Raw genomic sequence first — 24,502 nt, 5'->3', positions numbered from 1 at the left:
TGTCCCATGGAACAACTAAGTACGATATGATATCAGTGCTCAGTGCTCAAATTTCTGAAGAGAGAAAGTAGTGGCCCTGTATTTGAAAAAAAAAATATGTATATGTAACTTGAATACAAAAGGGGGAAATTATGTTAATACCACAAGGGAAGTACAAAGCTCACATCCTTTTAGTTCTGACCAAGCAGAAATCCTCACTTAGCACATTAGGTCTGTTAGGGACATCAATGCACACAGAGCAATGTCCTATTCTTAGAATCATCTCTGATGATTTTTATGTCCATCACCGCTTTGCATAGTCAAAAGTGAACATACTAAATTAAGGATGAGACCAGATTAGAATGATTGAAACTCCACTGATAATCCTCATTTCTACCTGCCACTTTTCCCCATGGTTGCTATTAAACACTGCCCAGGGACATCTATCCCTGATAAATAATAAAAATGACTGTCTTCTCCCAGTTTCCACTCTGATCCAAAGAATCTCTAACTCTGGTGTTCAATGTCTCAGCATCTACTTCCCTAATACAGGTCAAGCTTCCCCAGTATCTAACAAACCTCTTTTGGGGAGTCATAATCCTCCTGGAATGACTGGCTTCTTTGTACTGAATACTTTGGAGTGGAATTGCTCAACTTCACCCATTCCTACCTCCCCGCCCCTGTCTCTCTCTCTTTCACTTTCAAGAGGAAGCAGCATAGTATAGTAGAAAGAACTCAAATTTTGGGGTGAATCCTAGACTCCATTACTCATTCTCCACCTGGTAGCCTTAGTAAGTTACTTAATTACTCTGGACCCATTTTTGTTGCTATCGTTTGTTAGGTAATTACAGCTGCATTTTATTTACAGGATTGTGAGCATTGGCTGAGAAAAATAAATATAAAATAATCACTACTGGGACTAATGTAAAATGCATTAGTAAATGTTAGTTCTTGACACCAGCCTGATGTGCACTTCACCAAGAACAAAGTCAATTTCCTGTTGTTTGTGTTGTGCTGATGGTCCATCACGACCATGTACAGAGCACTGAGTCAAGCTGCCTTTGCTACCAGATAAAGATCTTGCTAGTTCACCCCTGCTCATTGCCATGCTCTGTCATGTTGCACTTCCCTAAGTTGGAACATTCTAAGTTCTGGTTTTATCAGGTTCTTCCTGATATCATTCTCCTGGCTCTTTATAAGACTCTTTCTTCCTAGATATATTTAAAAAATCATCTCTTTGGAGAGGCTTTTTATGACCATCTGTCTCTAAAAGAACTCCCTTCTTTCTATTTCTTATTCCAGCATCCACTATTTTTCTGAAAACACACTATAATCTATGTTGAGCTTATCTGGTTGTTATATGATGCACCCTCTCTTGAGTATCTTATCATATTTTGTATCCCTTGCACCTAGGAAAGAGACCGGCTCAGGGCAGATGAGCAATAAATAAAATATTTGTTTCATGCATAAATGAATAAATAATCAAATTATTTTTATTCACTACTGCATCAATTTTAAAGCTCTTGGGCTGCATTCCCATTTGTATAAAGCACTCAGTCCTTGAAGTAAGACATAGTGGAAAAGTAAATGAATGAAATGTTGGTACTATGATGGTCTCTTAATGAGTGCTCAATATGTACTAATTATTTGTATGACATTTTTGTTAATTAAAAAACAGCAGCTTCAATTATATAAAAACCTGTATTATCACCCTCCCCCTGCGCTGGCAAGGTAGAGGGAACTGTGACCACCCACAGAGCAGGCCCAGCGCCCTGCTGAGGGGCAGAGCCGCCCCCCACCCCCCGCGCCTGCCAGGTAGGCGGAACTGTGACCACCGACAGAAAAGGCCCAGTGGCCCGCGGAGGGGCAGAGCTTCCAATCACTCCTGCAAGGTAGGCGGGCCTGCAACCCACCGGCAGAAGAGGAGCAGCGGCCTGCTGAGAGGCAGAGCCGCCCCCTCCCCCCGCGCCTGCAAGGTAGACGGAACTGTGACCACCATCAGAACAGGCCAGACCTGCAACCGACAGACAGAACAGGCCCAGTGGCCTGAGGAAGGGTAGATCCGCCCCGCCCCCCGCGCCTGCAAGGTAGGCGGACCTGCGACCCACTGGCAGAACAGCCCCAGAGGCCTGCAGAGGGGCAGTGCCGCTGCCTGCGCCTGCAAAGTAGGCAGAACTGCGACCACCGACAGAACAAGCCTAGCGGCCCGCAGAGGGACAGAGCCGCCACCCACGCCTGCAAGGTAGGCGGACCTGCTACTGACCGGCAGAGCAGGCCCAGTGGCCTGCCGGCGTGGTAGGCACATTGCCCCAATTGGAGGAGGGGCAGAGCCGCCGCCGGCGCCTGCGAGGGAGACTTTGCAACTATACAAGACCAATATAAATATATAGGGGGAAAATTCAATAGCAAACCAGTTTCACCAAGTAGAAAGGAACGCGAACAGTATGAAGAGACAAGGAAAGAAAGGACCACAAGCAATGCAGGTCAACTCAACGTTAGAAGAGGTAATAGCTGCAGCAGATGGAATGTCAGATAAAGAATTCAGGATATACATGCTTCAGATGATCTGGAGTCTCAAGGAAGACATCAGACAGCAAAATCAGACAATGAAAGATCACTTCAACAATGAACTACATAAACAAATCCAAGAAGCAAAAGATCAACTATACAGGGAGATAGAGGTTATAAAAAACAAACAAACAGAAATCCTAGAAATGCAGGAAGCAATAAACCAACTTAAAAACTCAATTGAGAATACTACCAGCAGAGTAGAACACTTAGAAGATAGAACATCAGACAATGAAGATAAAGTATTTCAACTTGAAAAGAACATAGACAGCTCAGCAAGACTGTTAAGAAACCATGAGCAGAACATCCAAGAAATATGGGATAACATCAAGAGACCAAATTTAAGAGTCATTGGGATACAGGAAGGGACAGAGTTTCAAACCAAAGGAATGAGCAATCTATTCAATGAAATAATACGAGAAAACTTCCCAGACTTGAAGAATGAGACAGAAACCCAAATCCTAGAAGCCTACAGGACGCCGAATGTGCAAAATCATAAGAGACCCACACCTAGACACATTATAATGAAGATGCCCAACATAGAGAATAAGGAGAGAATTTTAAAAGCTACAAGAGAAAGGAAGCAGATCACATGTAGGGGTAAGCCAATCAGGATAACAGCTGATCTTTCAACACAGACTCTGAAAGCTAGAAGATCCTGGAATAACATATTTCAAACAAGGAATGAAAATGGGTTCCAACCAAGAATTGTGTATCCAGCGAAATTAAGCTTCAGGATGGAAGATGAAATTAAAACCTTCCACGATAAACAAAAGTTAAAAGAATTTGCAGCTAGAAAACCATCTCTTCTAAACATCCTTGGCAAAACATTACAGGAAGAGGAAATGGAAAATAACAATGAAAACCAACAGTGGGAGGTAGGACAGTAAAGGGGGGGAAAAATAATCAAAGAGGAAAACAAACCATGTTTAGTAACAGAAATAAACAAATATGGCTGGAACAACAACCCATATCTCAATAATAACCCTAAATGTTAATGGCTTAAACTCACCAATCAAGAGACACAGGCTAGTAGAATGGATCACAAAACAAGACCCAACAATATGCTGCTTACAGGAGATGCATTTGATAGGAAAAGACATACATAGGCTGAAGGTGAAAGGTTGGGAAAAATCATATCACTCATATGGACTTCGGAAACAAGCAGGAGTGTCCATACTCATATCAAATAAAATAGATTTCAAGCCAAAGTTAATCAAAAGGGATAAAGAGGGACACTACAGACTGCTTAAGGGAACCATACACCAACAAGACATAACAATCATAAATATATATTCCCCAAACAATGGTGCAGCTATGTTCATCAAACAAACTCTTCTCAAGTTCAAGAGTCTAATAGACCACCATACAATAATCATGGGAGACTTCAACACACCTCTCTCGCCACTGGACAGATCTTCCAAACAAAAGTTGAATAAGGAAACTATAGAACTCAATAACACAATTAATAACCTAGACTTAATTGACATATATAGAATATACCACCCAACATCAAGCAGTTAAACTTTTTTCTCAGCAGCACATGGATCCTTCTCAAAAATAGATCATATATTATGTCACAGGGAAACTCTTAGACAATACAAAGGAGTAGAGATAAAACCATGCATCCTATCTGATCATAATGGAATGGAACTGAAAATCAACTATAAAAGAAGGAAGGAAAAAGAATACATCACTTGGAGAATGAACAATAGGTTACTGAATGATCAATGGGTTATAGAAGACATCAAGGAGGAAATTAAAAAATTCTTAGAGATTAATGAAAACACTGACACAACATATCAGAATCTATGGGACACATTGAAAGCAGTTCTAAGAGGAAAATTCATTGCTTGGAGTTCATTCCTTAAAAAAAGAAAAAACCAACAAATAAATGATCTCATACTTCATCTCAAAATCCTAGAAAAAGAAGAGCAAAACAACAGCAAAAGAAGTAGAAGGCAAGAAATAATTAAAATCAGAGCTGAAATTAATGAAATCGAAACAAAAGAAACAATTGAAAAAAATTGACAAAACTAAAAGTTCGTTCTTTGAAAAAATAAACAAAATCGACAGACCCTTAGCCATGCTAGCGAAGAGAAGAAGAGAGAGAACTCAAATTACTAGCATACGGGATGAAAAAGGCAATATCACAACAGACACTTCAGAAATACAGAAGATAATCAAAAATTATTTTGAATCCTTATACTCCAATACGTTAGAAGATAGTGAAGGCATAGATAAATTTCTTAGGTCATATGATCTGCCCAGATTGAGTCAGGAGGATATAGACAACCTAAACAGACCAATATCAATTGAGGAAATAGAAGAAACCATCAAAAGACTACCAACTAAGAAAAGCCCAGGACCGGATGGGTATACAGCAGAGTTTTACAAAACCTTTAAAGAGGAACTAATACCAATACTTTTCAAGCTACTTCAGGAAATAGAAAAAGAGGGAGAACTTCCAAATTCATTCTACGAGGCCAACATCACCCTGATTCCTAAACCAGACAAAGACACTTCAAAGAAAGAAAACTACAGACCAATATCTCTAATGAACCTAGATGCAAAAATCCTCAATAAAATTCTGGCGAATCGGATACAAAAACATATCAAAAAAATTGTGCACCATGATCAAGTAGGATTCATCCCTGGGATGCAAGGCTGGTTCAATATATGGAAATCAATAAATGTTATTCACCACATCAATAGACTTAAAAATAAGAACCATATGATCATCTCGATAGATGCGGAAAAAGCATTCGACAAAGTACAGCATCCCTTTATGTTCAAAACTCTAGAAAAACTAGGGATAACAGGAACATACCTCAATATTGTAAAAGCAATCTATGCTAAGCCTCAGGCTAGCATCATTCTGAATGGAGAAAAATTGAAGGCATTCCCTCTAAAATCTGGAACAAGACAGGGATGCCCTCTCTCACCACTTCTGTTCAACATAGTTCTCAAAACACTGGCCAGAGCAATTAGACAGATGAAAGAAATTAAAGGCACAAAAATAGGAAAAGAAGGACTTAAATTATCACTATTTGCAGGTGACATGATTCTATACCTAGCAGACCCAAAAGGCTCTACAAAGAAACTATTAGAGCTAATAAATGAATTCAGCAAAGTGGCAGGATATAAAATCAACATGCATAAATCAAAGGCATTCCTGTATATCAGTGACAAACCCTCTGAAATGGAAATGAGGACAACCACTCCATTCACAATATCTTCAAAAAAAATAAAATACTTGGGAATCAACCTAACAAAAGAGGTGAAAGACTTATACAATGAAAACTACAGAACCCTAAAGAGAGAAATAGAAGAAGATCTTAGAAGATGGAAAAATATACCCTGTTCATGGATAGGCAAAACTAACATCATCAAAATGGCAATATTACCAAAAGTTCTCTATAGGTTTAATGCAATGCCAATCAAAATCCCAATGGCATTTCTTGTAGAAATAGAGAAAGCAATCATGAAATTCATATGGAAAAATAAAAGACCCAGAATAGCAAAAACAATGCTAAGCAGGAAGTGTGAATCAGGCGGTATAGGGATACCAGACTTCAAACTATACTACAGAGCAATAGTAACAAAAACAGCATGGTACTGGTACCAAAACAGGCGGGTGGACCAATGGTACAGAATAGAGGACACAGAAACCAATCCACAAAACTACAGCTATCTTATATTTGATAAAGGGGCTAAAAGCATGCAATGGAGGAAGGATAGCATCTTCAACAAATGGTGCTGGGAAAACTGGAAATTCATATGCAACAAAATGAAACTGAATCCCTTTCTCTCGCCATGCACAAAAGTTAATTCAAAATGGATCAAGGAGCTTGATATCAAATCAGAGACACGCCGTCTGATAGAAAAAAAAGTTGGCTACGATCTACATACTGTGGGGTCGGGCTCCAAATTCCTCAATAGGACACCCATAGCACAAAAGTTCATAACTAGAATCAACAAATGGGACTTACTCAAACTAAAAATTTTTTTCTCAGCAAAAGAAACAATAAGAGAGGTAAATAGGGAGCCTACATCCTGTGAACAAATCTTTACACCTCACACTTCAGATAGAGCCCTAATATCCAGAGTATACAAAGAACTCAAAAAATTAGACAATAAAATAACAAACAACCCAATCAACAAATGGGCCAAGGACCTGAACAGACACTTCTCAGAGGAGGACATACAATCAATCAACAAGTACATGAAAAAATGCTCACCATCTCTAGCAGTCAGAGAAATGCAAATCAAAACCACCCTAAGATACCCTCTCACTCCAGTAAGATTGGCAGCCATTATGAAGTCAAACAACAAGTGCTGGCGAGGATGTGGGGAAAAGGGTACACTTGTACATTGCTGGTGGGACTGCAAATTGGTGCAGCCAATTTGGAAAGCAGTATGGAGATTTCTTGGAAAGCTGGGAATGGAGCCACCATTTGACCCAGCTATTCCCCTTCTCGGTCTATTCCCTAAAGACTTAAAAAGGGCATGCTACAGGGACACTGCTACATCGATGTTCATAGCAGCACAATTCACAATAGCAAGACTGTGGAACCAACCTAGATGCCCTTCAATAGATGAATGGATAAAAAAAAAATGTGGCATTTATACACAATGGAGTATTACTCTGCATTAAAAAATGACAAAATCATAGAATTTACAGGGAAATGGATGGCATTAGAGCAGATTATGCTAAGTGAAGCTAGCCAATCCCTAAAAAACAAATGCCAAATGTCTTCTTTGATATAAGGAGAGTAACTAAGAACAGAGTAGGGACAAAGAGCATGAGAAGAAGATTAACATTAAACAGGGATGAGAGGTGGGAGGGAAAGGGAGAGAGAAGGGAAACTGCATGGAAATGGAAGGAGACCCTCAGAGTTATACAAAAGTACATACAAGAGGAAGTGAGGGGAAAGGGAAAAATAATACAAGGGGGACAAATGAATGTCAGTAGAGGGGGCAGAGAGAGAAGAGGGGAGGGGAGGGGAGGGGAGGGGGGATAGTAGAGGATAGGAAAGGCAGCAGAACACAACAGACACTAGTATGGCAATATGTAAATCAATGGATGTGTAACTGATGTGATTCTGCAATCTGTATATGGGGTAAAAATGGGAGCTCATAACCCACTTGAATCAAAGTGTGAAATATGATATATCAAGAACTATGTAATGTTTTGAACAGCCAACAATAAAAAATTTAAAAAAAAAAACTGTATTACACTCACCTCCACGTGCCTTGCTTTCTTCCATTGTAAAATGAAGAAGATATTCATACATACATGACTTGTGTTGTGAAGATTAAAAGAGTTAACATAAAGTGCTTGAAATATAATTTGCATCTGGAATGCCCCCAAAGACTTGAGTGTTGAAGGCATGGTCTCCAGCTATTGGTGCTATTGGTACATGGTGGAAACTTTAAAAAATGGGGTATAGTTGGGAAAGGTGGGTCACTGGAGATAAGCCTTTAAAGGCATATTTTGTCTTTAGATCCTACTGTCTCTCTGTCTGCTTCCTGGCCACCGTGAGATAATCACATCTGCTCCATCACATCCTCCCCACCATGACTTACTTCACCACCAGAAACAATGGAACTAAGTGACCATGCACTGATATCTCTGAAACCATGAGTCAAAATAAATCTTTCCTCTTTAAAGTTGACTTTCTGAGGTATTTTTGTCACATCAATGGAAAGCTGACAAACACACAATGGTAACTAAAACACAATCAATACTAAAAAGGGCCTTTCCAGAATTGACACACATTACGGTCTGTGGCAAAGACAATTTAAATCAACTGCAGGCTGCAGGTAATGGGAAAAGGCCAACTCTACGCAACTTTGGTCAACAGAGCCTTCCACCACACATAAGTTTAAAGAAAAGCCTATAATTCTAAAAAGGTGAGAATTATTACATTTTGATGCAGATATCACCAGACAAGCTAAAAAAACAAACAAACAAAAAAAACAAAAAACCTTGTTCCATTAAAACCTATGGAGACATTATATACTCAAAAAGTTTTGAAGCAAACTATTTTCACTAACCACATGTGGCTTTCAAAAAAAGTTATTTTAAATCAGGTTGACCAAACTGATCAGAGAAAACAAATATTTAAGATATTTAAGGATCTTAGGCCAAAGGAACATCAAAGTTTATTGGATAAAAGACATGCTATGTGGGTTTATAGCAGTAAATAAGTCAGAAAGAACCCGGATTTGTCCCTTATAATTTCTTTCTTTATTTTTATTTTTTCATTTATTTATTTATTTATTTATTTATTTATCAATCCATCCTAGAGTTTAAACCCAGGGCCTTGTGCATGCTAAGCATGCACCGTGCCCCTGAGAAGCAGCCCCAGGCCCCTGTTATGGTTTCTTTTATATATTATCAAGACCCTTGAATAAAAATTCATTTCAATACAAGAACTAGTTAGGCCTTTTTTTAATACCATTCTAGTACAAATTCAGAATTTTGAACTGACAATAAACCTTATGTGTCTGTTTACAAAGATAAAAGTTTAAAAAAAAACATGTTAGTAGAAAACTAAAAATAGCAAATGGTCCCATATTTATATCTCAGTAGTCAGAATACAAATAAACATCCTTGGTGAAAACACATCAGTGCTTCCAATTAAGGCAATATAATTGCATGCTTTGAAGTGGAACAATGGAAAAATCTGACAATCCATTGTATTAATATGAGACACAGACTTTAGAGACATATAAAAAATAACATTTAATCTTTGTAAGGCATCTGCTTTTATATACTTTTTGCATAACATTTATGTATTGTGTGTAAACACACACATTAGATAGATAAATAGATAGCTGGATAGATAAACATATGTTAAAGAGCTAAATGAAATCTGTTGCAACCCACTAATTCACTTTAGTAAGCCATTTCACTGTTGCTGCTGCAAGTTCTGTTGTCTTCTAGTCTCATTGTTTTCAGAAGATTGTGCAAAAGCTTTTACACATTAATACTCAGTCGATTCATTTACTTACTGGGCAGATCTCAAATACCCAGATGTGAGGGTAATAGATAAAGTCTCAAATAGAGAGTATCATAAAAGCTGAGAGCAATGCTTTTTATCCTGTGTGTGTCTAAGTGTTTTGTTTATATGGTGGAGTATGATATATAACCATTGAGGAAAAAATGAAAGGTCAATAATATTTAGTAAATAATTAGAGCATATGATTGTTTCTCAAACTTTTCATGAGATAACACAAGACTTTCATTAGTGATCAGTTTTCAAGTGTCACTGTCTCCTTTCTGTGCTCTTTAAAAGAACCTACATGAAATTACGGATTATTTACAAATTTCTATGTCAATAATCTCAGTTACTGGGACACTAACTCTGCTTTGAAAGGTTTTAAATTATATAAGATTTAAGCAAAAACACTACTTGGATTTTTTTTAACTCAAAAAAGACTTAAACCTAAAGTTAAAGCAAACAAGGCAAAGGGCATTTAAGGCTATTCCTTGGGTAAATGAATAATTAATATTCTAATGCTGATAGTCATAAATGGCTATTGTGACTTATAGGCCTTTAGAAATTCCTCTGAAAGATAGATTATAAACTGAAAAGTATATAATATACAGAAGAAATATCATTAGTACATTTGGTCTGTATCTGAAAATCAAGTACAGAAGCAGGCAGCCTCTTCAAAAAGAACAGCTAAGTAATCACCGTTGCCTTGGACCAATCACAAATAGAGCAGTTAAAATTAGGGCAGTTTTGTTTTAATTCCAATCTTCCAACTTCTGCTGCCACAGTTGCAAATTCTCTTCCTCCTTTTTTTTTTTTTTTTTTGGTTTTTTTTTTTTGGTATCAGAGATTGAACCCAAGGGTGTTAGCCATTGAATCACATCCCCAACCTTTTTCTCATTTTTTATCTTGAGATAGGGTCTCATTAAGTTGCTTAGGATCCTTGCTAAATTGTCGAGGCTGTCTTTGAACTTGCATTTGTCCTACGTTAGCCTCCTTAAGCCCTCAGATTACAGGCGTGCTCCACCACGCATAGCCTCTTCTTCCTACGTTTTTGTATGAGAATTTTTTTTTCAACCTTCAGTTATTTGGTTGTGTATAACATTGCTATTTGCAATATCTAAATCATCTTCCAATAGAAATAAAATCTCTAAGATACAAACCTACTATATTACTCCAGGTCAGAACAACTTTTTGTGAGGTAAAATGTTATGATACAAAACTGATTTATTCATAATCTGAGCTGTTTTGTTGTGAAATAGTCAGTGCTTTATATACAGATTCTTTCATAGAAAGTATTTCATTGAAACCAATGACTTATTCTATCTAATAATTTGTAAGGATTTTACCAATGTAGTTTTGAAATTCCTCTGGATTTAAATTTCCAGTCTGATAATCTGGAGTATAAAATCAAAATATCCATCAGGGTAATTGATATGAAAAGTGTGCTTTTAAGCTAATGGGCACCTCCTGCCTTGTGTCAGGACCATTTTGGTAACTAAACTTTCTGGGTCTTATTGTCTCTTTTATCAATGTATAACATTTTATTCAGGATAAATCCATCAATAAAATTTCAGACACAAGTTTTAACATTTGAATCAAACATGTAATTCATTAGTAATTAGGATATACCATCCAAGAAACAGATCCAAGAAGTAGCATATTAAAAACATCTATTTAAATTATAAATACAATTTTTAAAATGAGTGAATAATTTAGGGTTGAACTATAGAGTGTCTCTTCTCACTGTCCCTCATGCACTCAAATGTGCAGATTTCAGGGTGTCTTTTCTACACAGGTGGTTTGGCTCCTAGTTATACACAACCTAGAGGAAAAATAACCTTTCCTTTAAAATGTTATTGGTAACTTGTTAGTGTCACCTAGAGCTGGAGATAATATTTAAAGGAATAGTCACTATTGTTGAAGAAGGAAAAATAAGGAAGTTAAAAAGTTTACAGAAAAAAAAAAGACTGAAAGGGATGTACAAGAAATCTAGGAGAAGCCATCATGTGCCTTATGATATTGGCATATTTTATGCTTATGAAATAGCATATTGTATGGGCAAAATTCCATATTTATCTTTCTGCCTGTGATTCCACTGCACAAACTTACAGGGGTTAAAAGCTTTATGTTTTAGGCTCTGCAACATTGGGGAAAATCATTTATCTGGTCTTTGTGAACTGAGGGAGAAATTTAGCAGTCTTTGTAAATTCTGAGAAAATTGTGAAGTGTTATAACAGGCTTATAGTCAGGTATTTGAAAGCTGTGGTACTGCTGGGTGAAGCTATCTCCAATACTAAGATGGAATTAAAGCAAGGAAAAAAAATAATAACACATTAACTTTTAATTCATTGTTGTCTTAGAGCCTGAGAGTGTTAAGAGGTTTAACAAAAGACCACTAGGAATAATATGCTTGAAATACACTCCAAAGAAGAAGAAAGTAAACAATGAGCCTCAAATAGTTCAAGGCAATGCACACTAACAGTATGTAGGACCAAAAATAAAAGTCGAAAGAGAAACGAAAAAGCTTTGAGACTGGCCTTTAGGAGGGTGAATATGAGAAGGAGAAGGATTTCTAGTTAAAGCCTTTCAAGATCCAACAGATTACACTTTTTGATGGCCAATAGTATCATTCTGACCTTGACTGCAGCTGTAGGAAATAGTGGGGCATTCAAATATGGCCATGCATTTGCTCCACGTCAGTCAGACAGTGAGAATAATGATGGCCCAAGAATAGAGGTCCTTTTGCTACATTCTTTGTTCTCTGTGGGAGGAAAATCTGAGAAAGATTTTCTATTATACCCCAAATAGTGTTCTTTCTGTCAGTTTATAATAGTGGGGAAAGGGAAGAGGATTGTTAAATGAGGGAAAAAGTTTACCTAGGGAAATATGTATAAAGAAACTTCAGTGTATTTCATGTCAATGTAGTCTAGGATTCTATTTTATCTGTGTTAACTCATTTAGTACAAAAAAAAAAAAAAAAAAAAAAAAACACTGAGAGAGTGGAATTGCATTTCTATTTTGTAGCTATGAAAACAAAGATGGACAGCTATACGCTGTTTGCCCATGGACATCAGTGACTGAGTGGTAAAGGTAAGGTATTCCCTGAAATCTGTTGAGACCAAAGTCTCCAGGCTTGGAGACTTAACTACCAGGCTTTTCTACCCACCATAAAATTTTAAGACTTGGGGGATCATCCGTAATAAGTCCTATCATTTCATCTATCAAATTTAGGCAGATATTATTCAGGATACCCTGAGTTCCACTGTACGCTGGAGGGAAATAGGTACCCTTTAGGTTTTTAGTAAGAATCCATTCATGGGGGTACTCACTCTCAAAACTGCACTCAGCACTTCTACCAAACTAGGTTTCAAAGGACCTTGGAGAGGAAACATATTTCATTCAGTTGGCAAAGATCCCAACTCCATCTACGTGGTGAAAAGAATCAAACCACAGTAATTCATCCAGCATCTGAAAGGTTTCACACCCACGACACCATAATCATCACAGAAACTGCTTCACATTCCTATGTGAGGACTATCTCACCTATGCAATTTCAAATAAGGACCACTTCCCTGAAAGGTCAAAGTTTTCGAAGATTGTTTAATACCAAAACAAGCTAACCAAAACAACTAAAGAGACCTGCATCTCCGATGATCTAGCAAAATGAAATGTTTAATGTTCACTCATTGAATACGTTATTCCAAGTGCTAACAATATAATTCTGCTTTCAAAGTGGATTCAATGATTTGGTAGAGAACTCTCATCTTAAAAGACCTTAATACTCTCTTCAGTTTTTTTTTTTTTTTTTTTTTTTTTTTGCAAAATAAGAAAATATCTTATAAAAAGGCTTTATTCCAAAACACAATCAAAGGTGTGATTTTTAAAAATTGTGTCCTAAATATCCCATTTCTCAAAAATGAAATGATATGTGAATTCTGAAAGTCTTGATTTGAACTTGGTATGATTAACCATTCACAATAGAAATCCTTTTCAATGCAGCATTTGGGAAGGAACATCCATCATAGACACTAGCACATTTTTCATCCTAGGCTGAAGCTTAGAACTTAATGAGAAGTTACTGACAGCTTTCATCTTCACAGCTGCCCCTGGAATTTGTTAACAAGTCAGTTCCCCTGACAGGCAGATACTAGAAGTCACTTGAACTATTCCAATGAACACAATACAAGAAATGTAATCCCCTAAAAATAGGTTCTTCTAATTTTTTGAACTAAGTACCTTCTAGAAGTAGATTTAACAAATCAAGTCTTATGGTTCCTGTCACCTTTAATACAACTCTTTCTAAAAAACAAATAGTGAAGATAATACAATGTGTCAGAATTTTCCAATTTTTACTCTTTTTAAAGTTTCAATCCTCACATTCATCTTTATCATCAATATGCCATTAGCAGTCTATTAAAATGTACATAAGAGGAATAACACACAACATATAATACCTTGATCAATGTTCAAAATAATCCAGGGGTGGTACAATTAATCCATTTTTGCAGACAGGTAGACCAAGCTTCTGAGGAGTGAAAGGTCATGCCAAGATTACATTGCTAGGTATTGTCAGAAGAATGAAATTTCACCCCCTTCAATAAAAATATACTTTTCCACAGAGATAAAGAATAGATTTAATATGTAAGAGAGAAGAATATTTTTCCACTTTAATGTAAATTAATAGCAGTATCCTTTTTCAAAGTATATGTACTTAAAAAAAAAGTTAAAATTCAATGTTCCTGCAGTCATTCTAACCTAAGTGCTACATAAAGTGTCCCCCATATGTATATGTGTATGTGTGTGTGTATGTATATGTGTGTGTGTGTGTACATACACAAGTATGTAAGCAAATCATTGTTCCATAGATAAAGTAGGTGAACCCTCTGTAGAAAATTTGAAAGTCTGGAATAAATTCTGCCACCAATCTGCCCTCAAACCACCATCCCTATACCCATCACCAATATCTACAGTTCCTTATGTTTCCATGAGAAGCCATATTCTTGAGTTGGGGGTACCAACACTCTTGTTAGAACGGAGATGTCATTAGGTGGAAAAGGTAAGGTATCATATTAAATCATTATAAGACATCACTATCATTCTGCAATCCTGTTTAACCAATTAACAAAAACAATCTAGTAGGTCCTTGAAGAGCCAAATCACCCAGAATGAGAACAGACAAGTCTGACATTGTTAGATGGAGAAGGGAAAGGTTAAGTGCGTCCATGGGCTTTGAACCCTTAGAAACAACATCTGAGTTTGCTCTGCCAGGTTTTCTCAAGGCTGATGAAAACGGCCATTGAAGGCACTGATGTGCATGGTGTTGTAGTCAGTTACTATCTTTACGTTCCATGGCTTAGGCAACAGATTGTCCTCCAGAGAGCCACATGTCCTCACAATAATGTCAGACTTTTCAGACATACAGAGTTATTTCTCATAGTGCCAGCCACACAAGGTTCTTCAGAGCATATTTCTGTCACCTTCATTTCCTTCAAGATCTATTCTCTGTTAACTTCTCTTTCTAACAGTCAGGGGTGAAATGAAGTGGAAGTGGCAGTGAATAATACATTTTTCATTTAAACAATAATTGCATATTTGTGGGTAAACAGTCACCTAAATATTAAAGGCAGATCCAGGATGAGTGCCAAGCATAATAGCATAGCTCATAATGGGGCAGCTGCTGGAATCACAAACCACCTATCATGGATCCTTCTCTGAAAAGTCCTCCTGGTCCACCCTATACTTAAATAGAGTATGAAAAAACAGAGGGTAGTTATTTGAGAAATGTATTATTTAAAATGCATTTTAATAACAATTTAAGGTTGTGGGCATTACATTTCTCAATATAGTTACCTCTAAGTCTGTCCATATTTTCTCATATATCTGAATTCCAGTGTCAAGAAGTAAAGGATTTGTCAGAGATCCTAGGGATATTCACTTTAAGAACACCATGGATGCCATGGAATCATCTCACGTATTCACTCAGGTCTGATCACATCAGGACAAACCACATCTTTTTTTTTTTTAATATTTATTTCTTAGTTTTAGGTGGACACAATATCTTTATTTTACATTTATGTGGTGCTGAGGATCGAACTCAGTGCCTCGTGCATGCTAGGCAAGCACTCTACCACTGAGCCACAACCCCAGCCCCAACCACATCTTTGAAATAAGATTTTCAATGCCCTGATATTAGCTCTTCATTTTAAAACTAAGCATCTTGAATAGTTTTGCCTTTCAAAGCTACTACTCTCAAATGGTTACAATGCTTATTAACTAGGAGAGTTCATATAAAGGATTTTGAAAATACTGAGAACTCAATAAGTAGATGAACAAAGGATGAAAGTAGATCACAATTGAGAAAGTACAACTTGAAGAAAAACTGAGGAAGATTTTTAGGGAAAGTGTCCATTAATAAAAGAAATAGCAAGTAAAGCAAAAAAAAATGGTCTTTAACCTATAACTTTGTAATTATGTAAAATGAAATGGTGTTGAGAGTATACATCAGTACAAGGCTTAGTTCCAATGTTAAAGGAAGAAGAAATGCATCAATGTTGGGGGAAAAAAAAACACAGAAAACGTAAAAAAAATGTCAGCAGTGAACATGCTTTTCAATTTTTTTTTAAGAGTCTACATTTAAAATGAAAAGCTAATCACCTGCAAATGAATACTATGCTCTCATAGAACCTGTGGAAACCATGAAGACTCTTCCATGAAAGTAAGGACGGTATCAGGAAAGTAAAGCTTGAGGCATGAATAACAGTAGTACAACTATGGGATGTTGGAAGAAAAAATTATTATTAAAGAAATTCTATAAGTGAGGAAATTGTTTCTTTTTACAAACAGAAACCTTCAGAAACAAATATTTGCTCTTGGTGATCAAATGTCTTCATAGGCTGACTTGGAATCAAAACTGGATTGTGGGCAAGGAAGAGAGAGAGAAAACAACAAAGGGGAGAAAGAACCAGGTAGCCATGCAATAAATTAATCTTTCAGGATAAAGAAACAAGAATACTTTATACACAAAGCTAAAGAGAAAAGGCCGAATAGACACATGTCATTCTATAAGATTTTCCTGAGATGACTTTATAATATTTCCAATCTGCAGGAATATTTTGGTTGCTTCTAATCTGAAAGAACATCTATTGTTTTCCAGGCTTTCAGTATACTCTGGAAAGGAACCATGATCTGAGGTATTGTTGTCTTTGGAGATTAAGAGAAATACAGTTCTCTGCTATCATTCTTCTGATCCCCTCCAATTATAACCAGTTGCCAGCAGTTCAGTGTGGCCTTTGCAGCTTGGTGACTACTAAATAATTGGAGTTGAGATGTCAAATATTTCCCTAATGAGCTCAAGGTCCAAAGTAAACCCTGAACTGAAGTCACAATAGCGAGGCATTTTGATTTGTCTGCTGCTCTAGGAGAGTTGAGCTGTTACTCCCCCAAACACATGTGCAGGATTGCTTAGAAAAAGAAGAAAGAAGATGAGCAGAAAGACAGGAATCACTTTCTGTAATAGAGTAAGAGGATTACCATTTCTAAATTGTTATTTCTATCACTTAGGTTTAGAAATTCAGCCCCAGAATGACTGATTCTGAGCATTCCTAATACTATTCATATCTAGCTAAATGTAGAAAGCTGGAGAGAATTCTTTGGAAAAGAAAACAATACCATAAGCCCTCCTCAGAAATGACTAGCACGTTGGGGAAGCTTTGCTATTTTTGACAAAGGGGTATCTGGCGCCTCTAAGCACAGACAAACACAGGTGTTACTTATAAACAGAGCCAAGCTCCATCCCGGTGACTGCTCCAAGTCACTGCCTGTTCTGTCATGTTGAGGTGAAGGTGAACCAGAGAGTGTCATAACTCCTTGGCTGGAGGATTCTGGCTGCCAAACTTATTTTCTAAATATCTTTGATCAGCCTGCTACCCTAAAACTAATATATATATAAATATATATATATATATTTATATATGTTTAATTTATATATATATAAAAATATATATATATATATAAATTAAACATATATATATATAAATTAAACATATATATATATATATATATATTTAAATATAAATATATATGTATGTATTGAGGTAATTAAGATTTATCATGAAAAAGAGATATGAGTCTCAGTTTTTGTTAAAGGTCACTTTTGAGACTTCCCTGGAATTGAGTAAACCACCTTTCCATGTGGTTGATAAAGTCTTCAAATCTTAACACTATTATAGCAAGAATGTGAATATTTTAAATTAGCATGTTACATTAGAAAATGATTCTGTGTTATCCCCCTTCACTGAAAGGATCATTACAAGCACCCTGTGATATTGTGAGCACCGCTATTTGAATTATGTTTTGTTAAACACAGCTTTCCAATCTTTGAAACAGCTTGTTGGCTTGGGAGCTGACTTCACCTCACTATGTGGAGTGTGGACACGTTTATGCTTGTCTCCTCTATTGCTTTGGGGATTTTCCCAATTGAAATCCTCTTGGAACTGAACTCTCCAGCTTTGTACAGATGTACTGTAGCTGACTCTTTGTTTATGATCCTGTATCCAGTTTTTTTTTTTTTTTAAATAGAAGTAGGCAGATTAGACATACTTTTAAGAGACCTATTGTGTATTGTGAGCTCTGCATGCTTAATTGGAAAAAAAAAAAAAAAAAAACGGCTGCTTAATTTATGGATATCAGCAACAGGGCCAGCAATTTCAACATGGAAAGTGGAACTCTCATCATTCATAAAGTTGGCAGGAGTTTCTTCTGAATTTCAGACTGAACAAGAATCTCTTTGTTTTTCTCCAATTACTTTTTTTAAACAAGTAAATTGAGTGCTCCTGGAAGGTGCTTGTTTTTCTAAGCAAAGTCCTCTAATTCACCAACGAACAGGTGCAACAGAGGGAGTGGCATTTAATGCATTATAAAACTTCCCCGAATTCCACCACTTTGCGTTAAACTTAATCTCAGTGCTCCATTTCCAGGGATAAAGTTGAGCCTCTGTGGCCCATCTCTTAGTCTGTTTTTTGTTTTTTTGTGTTTTTTTTTTTTAACATTATCTGTAAAACCACCAATTTCAATGGTTATTTTTCAGAATCAGGAGAGCCTAGAAATAAATACATTTTTTTCTAATGTATTACCTCATGTAATGTTGACTCAGTTCCTTCTTGGCCCAGAGCCATTAGTATCATAGGGACTCCTCAGTGCCCTCCAACTAAAACAGAAATTTTTGTACATAAGGATGGTGTGGGCAAACAAGGCCCATGGTAGCAACCCTTTTTTTTTTTTTTTGTCTTTCCTTAATTTTCTACCAACTTCCTTTGGGACCTTTCCTTCAGCAGAATGCACCTTTTTTCCACATAGTAAATATTGCAGAGGATGATTTAGTGATTGATGGAACCCAGAATGAGTTCCATCTTGATGTGCCACAGAGTTTTTCTGGAGCATTATGAGAGCTCAGCAGTGCTTTCTTAGAAAGCTGTCGTCAAAGGTCTAAGACTTTGGAAACTTCTGAGATACGACAGTGGTGGAACAAGAAGTAATTGTTATCTCAGTAATTAAATTATCTTGGGTGGGATCCCAAAAGGATTTGCTTTAATTGTGAAAATATTTTCAGAGGCAAATAATCCTAAAGTGGAGTTTCAGTCTATTTCAAACAGATAATCTTTAATATGAAATAAGGTAGGAAGAATAAGTCATAAGAAATACCTGTTTAGTAATAAGTAACAGGAGTCAGGAAAGGAAACACATGCAGATGGAAAATGTTGATTTAAAAAACAAAAATGTCAGTGCACAAAGATCCATTAAACAGAGGCATTCCATCCTAAATTATTGCACCAGAGCTCCTGAAATTCCCAAGTGCAATAGATTTTTGGTTACCAATAATTGAGCCTGGATTCATGCCCACAAATTAAAGATAACATGCTCCCATATCCCATTACTAATTCCTTTAACAAGGCTTCCTCTGAGCATTTTTCACTTTTTAACCTTTTGCTTACTGAAGTTACATTTGCCATAGTAGTTTCATAGAAGGCATTTCAATCTTATTTCTGTCCAAGTACTTGGGATGCAGCTGTTTAATGGGATGTCCGGGTGGTGACTGCCACTTGTTTAACCAAATGTCAGCTTTGAGTGGTCACATTTGGATTCATGATGAGAGAATAATACATGTCTGTATGCATCAAGATATATAGAAAATGACCAACTGAATTTATCCCTAGAACCCTCTTGAGGAATTTCTATTCATACAGTCAGATAAACCAGAGCCTAATTTTTGGTTTGACTTATTTGAAAAGCCACAACCTAAAGTGAAGATGAATACATATGATAAGGTATAACTTACAAATTAGGCTGAATAGGAGATTAACAATAATAACTAAGAAAAATAACAATTATAACAATATACTGTAATGAAAGTTATTTGATTTGGGTATTTCTGTCTTAAAATGTCTTACTGTACTGCACCCACCCTGATGTTAGATGACACTGCTGAACAGAAACACTTTATGTATTCTTTTTGGTATATCTGAATTGCCATCATCACTACTCTATCATTAAGTAAAATAAGGGTTACTTAAATGCAACACTGCAATGCCATAAAAATTAGTCTGGTAACTGAGATGGCTACCAAGGAATAGTGGGCCTCCCATACAGCAGGAGAGCAGTATGGCACAAATTTCATCTCACATTCAAAATGGCATAAAACTTTAAATTTATGAATTGCTTAGTTCTATAATTTTCTACTTAATATGTCTAGACCAAGGATGACCATGGCTAAATGAAACCATGGAAAGCACAACCACAAGTCAGAGGGGACCAACATGCTGACTTTAATGAAGATTGTTTTCATCAGCTTGTTCACCACTGTGACCAAAAGACCTGACAAGAACAACGTAGAGAAGGTTCAGAGGTCTCAATCCATAGATGGCCATCTCCATCTCTAGGCCCAAGGTAAAGCAGAAAAATCAATGCAGAGGGGTGTGGCAGAGGAAAATAGCTCAGGACAAGGCAACAAGGAAGCAGAGGGAGAGCTCCCCTCAGCAGGGACAAAATCTATACCCCAAAGGCTTGCCTCCAGTGACCTATCTCTTCCAGCCACACCCTACCTGCCTACAGTGACCACCCAGTTTAGGTTAAGCCAATAAGGTTAAAACTCTCATTACATAATCATTTCACTCTGAAAGGTCTTGCATTTTCTAATACATGAACTTTTGGGGAACACCTTATATCTAAACCATAACAAAGATGTATTTGGGATTTAATTTCCTGAAGTGCTCATAAATTAGGCTGTAAGTTTAGATACTCCTATATCTGGAATTCTAAAAAAAAAAATTATCACTGGGCTTGGCTTGGAATAGTGGGTCTCATTCTATTTCAGTGACTAATTAGTTTTAGAAGCTAAGGCAAGATACAATTTCTCAGGTGATTTATTAGCTTCCTTACACACAAGATAATAATGATAACTGACTTAAATTCCTTACAGGGTTGATGTGAAGATTAAAATGCTACCATACAATGGAAAGCATTTAAATAAAAGCACCATCAGAATACATAGGATCATTACTTATGGAGAATAATCTGATGGTTGGACTATCAATTTAATGTTTCTGAGATTTAAACTGGAGACACACTAGCATATAGAAATGAAACCTTTTTATTTGACCTTAAAAAGAAGCTAAGGGTAAGCCATATCTGGTTATGACATTTGTTTATTTAGCAAATCTTTGCTGAACTCTCATCCTGGCACATATTTTAGTAGCTGTTTACAAGGAAATGATGAAGACATATAAACTTTCATGATTGAAATTTAGAGTCTAATAAGGGAAACTGGGTATTAGAAGATAATCACACTAATAATTATATAATTCAAATCATGATAAAGTGTTATGAAGGAATAATATGTTCTGAGAGTATAAAACAAGGCCTAAAATATATTTCAGATTTTAGTGAAGTTCTCTAGAATGGCATTAAGCTGAAACTTACAGGATGAGTGGGAGCTTCCCTGCTCAACACAAAGAAAAGACTCCAGACAGATAAAGCAAGGCAGATGAGATCCTGACATGGGGATAATACGGAACAGAGGGAGCTGGATGACATCAGATACTCTGGGAGAGGTGAGATCACTTAGTGTGCTGGGGAATTCAATCCCTAGCACTCCAAAAAGGAAAAAGGGGGGAAAAAAAGAAAATAAAATTTTTAAAGTTTTTAAATTAAAATTGCACAAGAACCTAGAAGATGGGTTTTGATTATATGGTTAACAAAATCTTTAACTTGGGCAAAAAGAATCCAGAATCATAAATGTAAACTCAGGATTTCTTTGCATCAGAGTACAAAACCGTAAATGCATTGTAGTAGTGCTTTAATGCTGGCCTCTTTTATCCTGGATTTTTACACCAAGTACTCTGGGGTCTTAGATTTCTGTAGAGCTGTCTCACCTGAAGTGAGGTAAATATAAGGAGGAGGGCAGGAAGGGTCCTGGGCAGCAGCATTGTTTCACTTCCCCAGCACACAAGCAAGCCAGCAAGCCAGCAGAGACATTCTCATTTTATATATTGGCTTCTACTTAAGGATCATTAGAAGAAAAGATTATAAAATCAAGAAGTCAAGGAGAGAAAGAGAGAGAGTTATCATGTTCCATGAGTAATGAGGTTACTGATGGGTGACCTTCTTCCACATTTTTTTTCTTTGTTTTGCCTAGAGGAGTTTGTGTTTTGTTTTCTAAGAGCTTATCCTTGTTTTCTCTGCTGAAAACTTGCTCATAGACCATCATATTATCTCAGATCATTTGTCTTAATATGGGGCCTAACTCACTAGTCCACAGGGCCTCAGGAAATCTTCAATGCCTCCAGAGGATGCCTGAGTGTCCCTTTTATGGAAGGAAGAGACTTCCTTTTCCACTGGGTGATGCAAATTCGCCTCTATGGTGGAGCTTCTTCCTCAGGCTCTACTTTCTGAGATTTTAAAACCTTTTTATCGCAGCTTTTGGGGTTTTGTTCAGGATGGTTGATGGTGTTCTGAGACTTGGGGAGAGAAGAATAGCAACCATTCTATATATGGAATACTAGAAAAATGTGAGTACTGAATCTTCAGGTTAAAATGACAGTGCAAGTGACTGCCAACTGTCTAAGAAGAAGTTAAAGGGACCCAGCCTCACCCTCCCCACCTCGTGCTCTGTTCCTCAGAGCATGAAGGCTAACATCGATACACAATGAATTTAGGCTTGTGAAATCTGTAAAAGGTAGTAAGGGAAGGTAAAATATAAAGTTTCAATCCCACAGTTTCTAGAAACAGCTGGTGTTGCTGATTCATTTATTGTTTTCTATTTTTCTCATCCCTGGTGGAATGCTACCTTTCAGCCTCTCTCTGCCCAGATTCACGCAAGATTGTAAAATCCACAAAGCTGCCAAATGTCACCGTACGTTTTATGTTATGCATTTTCCAAAATTACAGTTCCTAATCTTAACTTGTTAAGAGGGGAAAGACATCACAGCCAACTAGGATTGGAATAATTTCAATATGAAATCTACCAGCCATTCCAGGATCACCTGGTTCAAATAGAAGGCAGTTCTTCAAGACCTTTGGGAAAGTCCAAGGTGTATAATGTAGTTGTAAGGTTTTGATAAGCAATATGACCTTCTTCATTTATGTGGCAAAAAGAGTTGCACTTGGGGCTCAGCTGTAGAGCACTTGCCTAGCACATATGGGGCCCTAGTTTTGATCCTCAGCACACATATATTAAAAAAAATAAAGGTATTGTGTCCAACTACAACTAAAAAATAAATTAAAAGAAAAAAGAAAGAGAGAGAGAGAGTTGCACTTAACAAGTACCACATAGGGTCCCTATATATTCTAGCTTCCTTTGAAGGTAGGTTGGGCCACTGACTGTTCTGTCATCGGGCTGTGAGCTGAAGAGATCTCTGATGGAACATGGTTAGGAGTGGGTGTGAATTCTCTAAAATCCCCTCTGCTGCCTGAGCCATCAGAAAGCAAGCTGACATGCCAAGAGGCTACATAGATGTAGGCTACCCTTTGTCACCTCCTACAGTGACAACTTGAAAGGTCATTTTCCTATGGAAACTAAGTTTCCTATGCAAACTTACTGGGATTTCCCATGGACAATGACATAGCATCTATTGACTAATAAAAGCCACAAAAATAATTGAAGGCAAATCTTCACCAAAATCTCCTGAACTCTGAAGCTCTCCATTCTGTCACAGCTGCATTTCTCTAAACTATTTTTTTTTTCCTGTGTTGTGTGATTAACTTCAGCCCTCTTCACTCTGAGCCTGCATTCTTACGATCACCAATAAGTGAGCATGGAACACCAAATTACTCCTTTCTGTCTTTCTTTTGCTTCCTAGAACATTTGGCATTCAGCATCAAAAAACACTTCATTTGGGTCTGGGGTTGGGGCTCAGTGGTAGAATGCTAACCTAGCATGTGCAAGACGCTAGGTTCGATCCTCAGCACCACATATAAATAAATAAATAAATAAATAAAATAAAGTTATTGTGTTCAACTACAACTAAAAAAGAATTAAAAATATATTTTTTTAAAAAACTTCATTTTTCCTTAAATTCTCCTTTCCTTGCATCTTGGTGATAATGTTAAATTAATTATCCAACAAGTATTTGTTGAGTGACTAGTTACACTAAAACTGCTTTGTGTCCCTTAGACTCTATTTCTTTTATATTTTTCCATTTTGGTGTCTTATATCCATGGAGTTCTTAAGACTCCGTTTCCTAACTTGTAAAATGGAAATAATGATATCTACCCTTTCAGTTTGGGGGAAGATTAAATGTGATAACATTTATGAAAAGAATCTATGTTAGAACCCAAAATATGCAGGTGTTGAAGACTCACTCCCTTCCTGCTATTGTATGGTGACAATTATGCAAACAACTTCCAGATAGCCATCTGCAGACCTCACCTCTCCAGAAACTTACAATCTTGCATTT

This window comes from Marmota flaviventris, chromosome 10, assembly GCF_047511675.1.
Source record: "Marmota flaviventris isolate mMarFla1 chromosome 10, mMarFla1.hap1, whole genome shotgun sequence".
Lineage (NCBI taxonomy): Eukaryota > Metazoa > Chordata > Mammalia > Rodentia > Sciuridae > Marmota > Marmota flaviventris.
The sequence above is the reverse complement of the archived record's forward strand: the minus strand, read 5'-3'. Positions refer to the sequence as shown.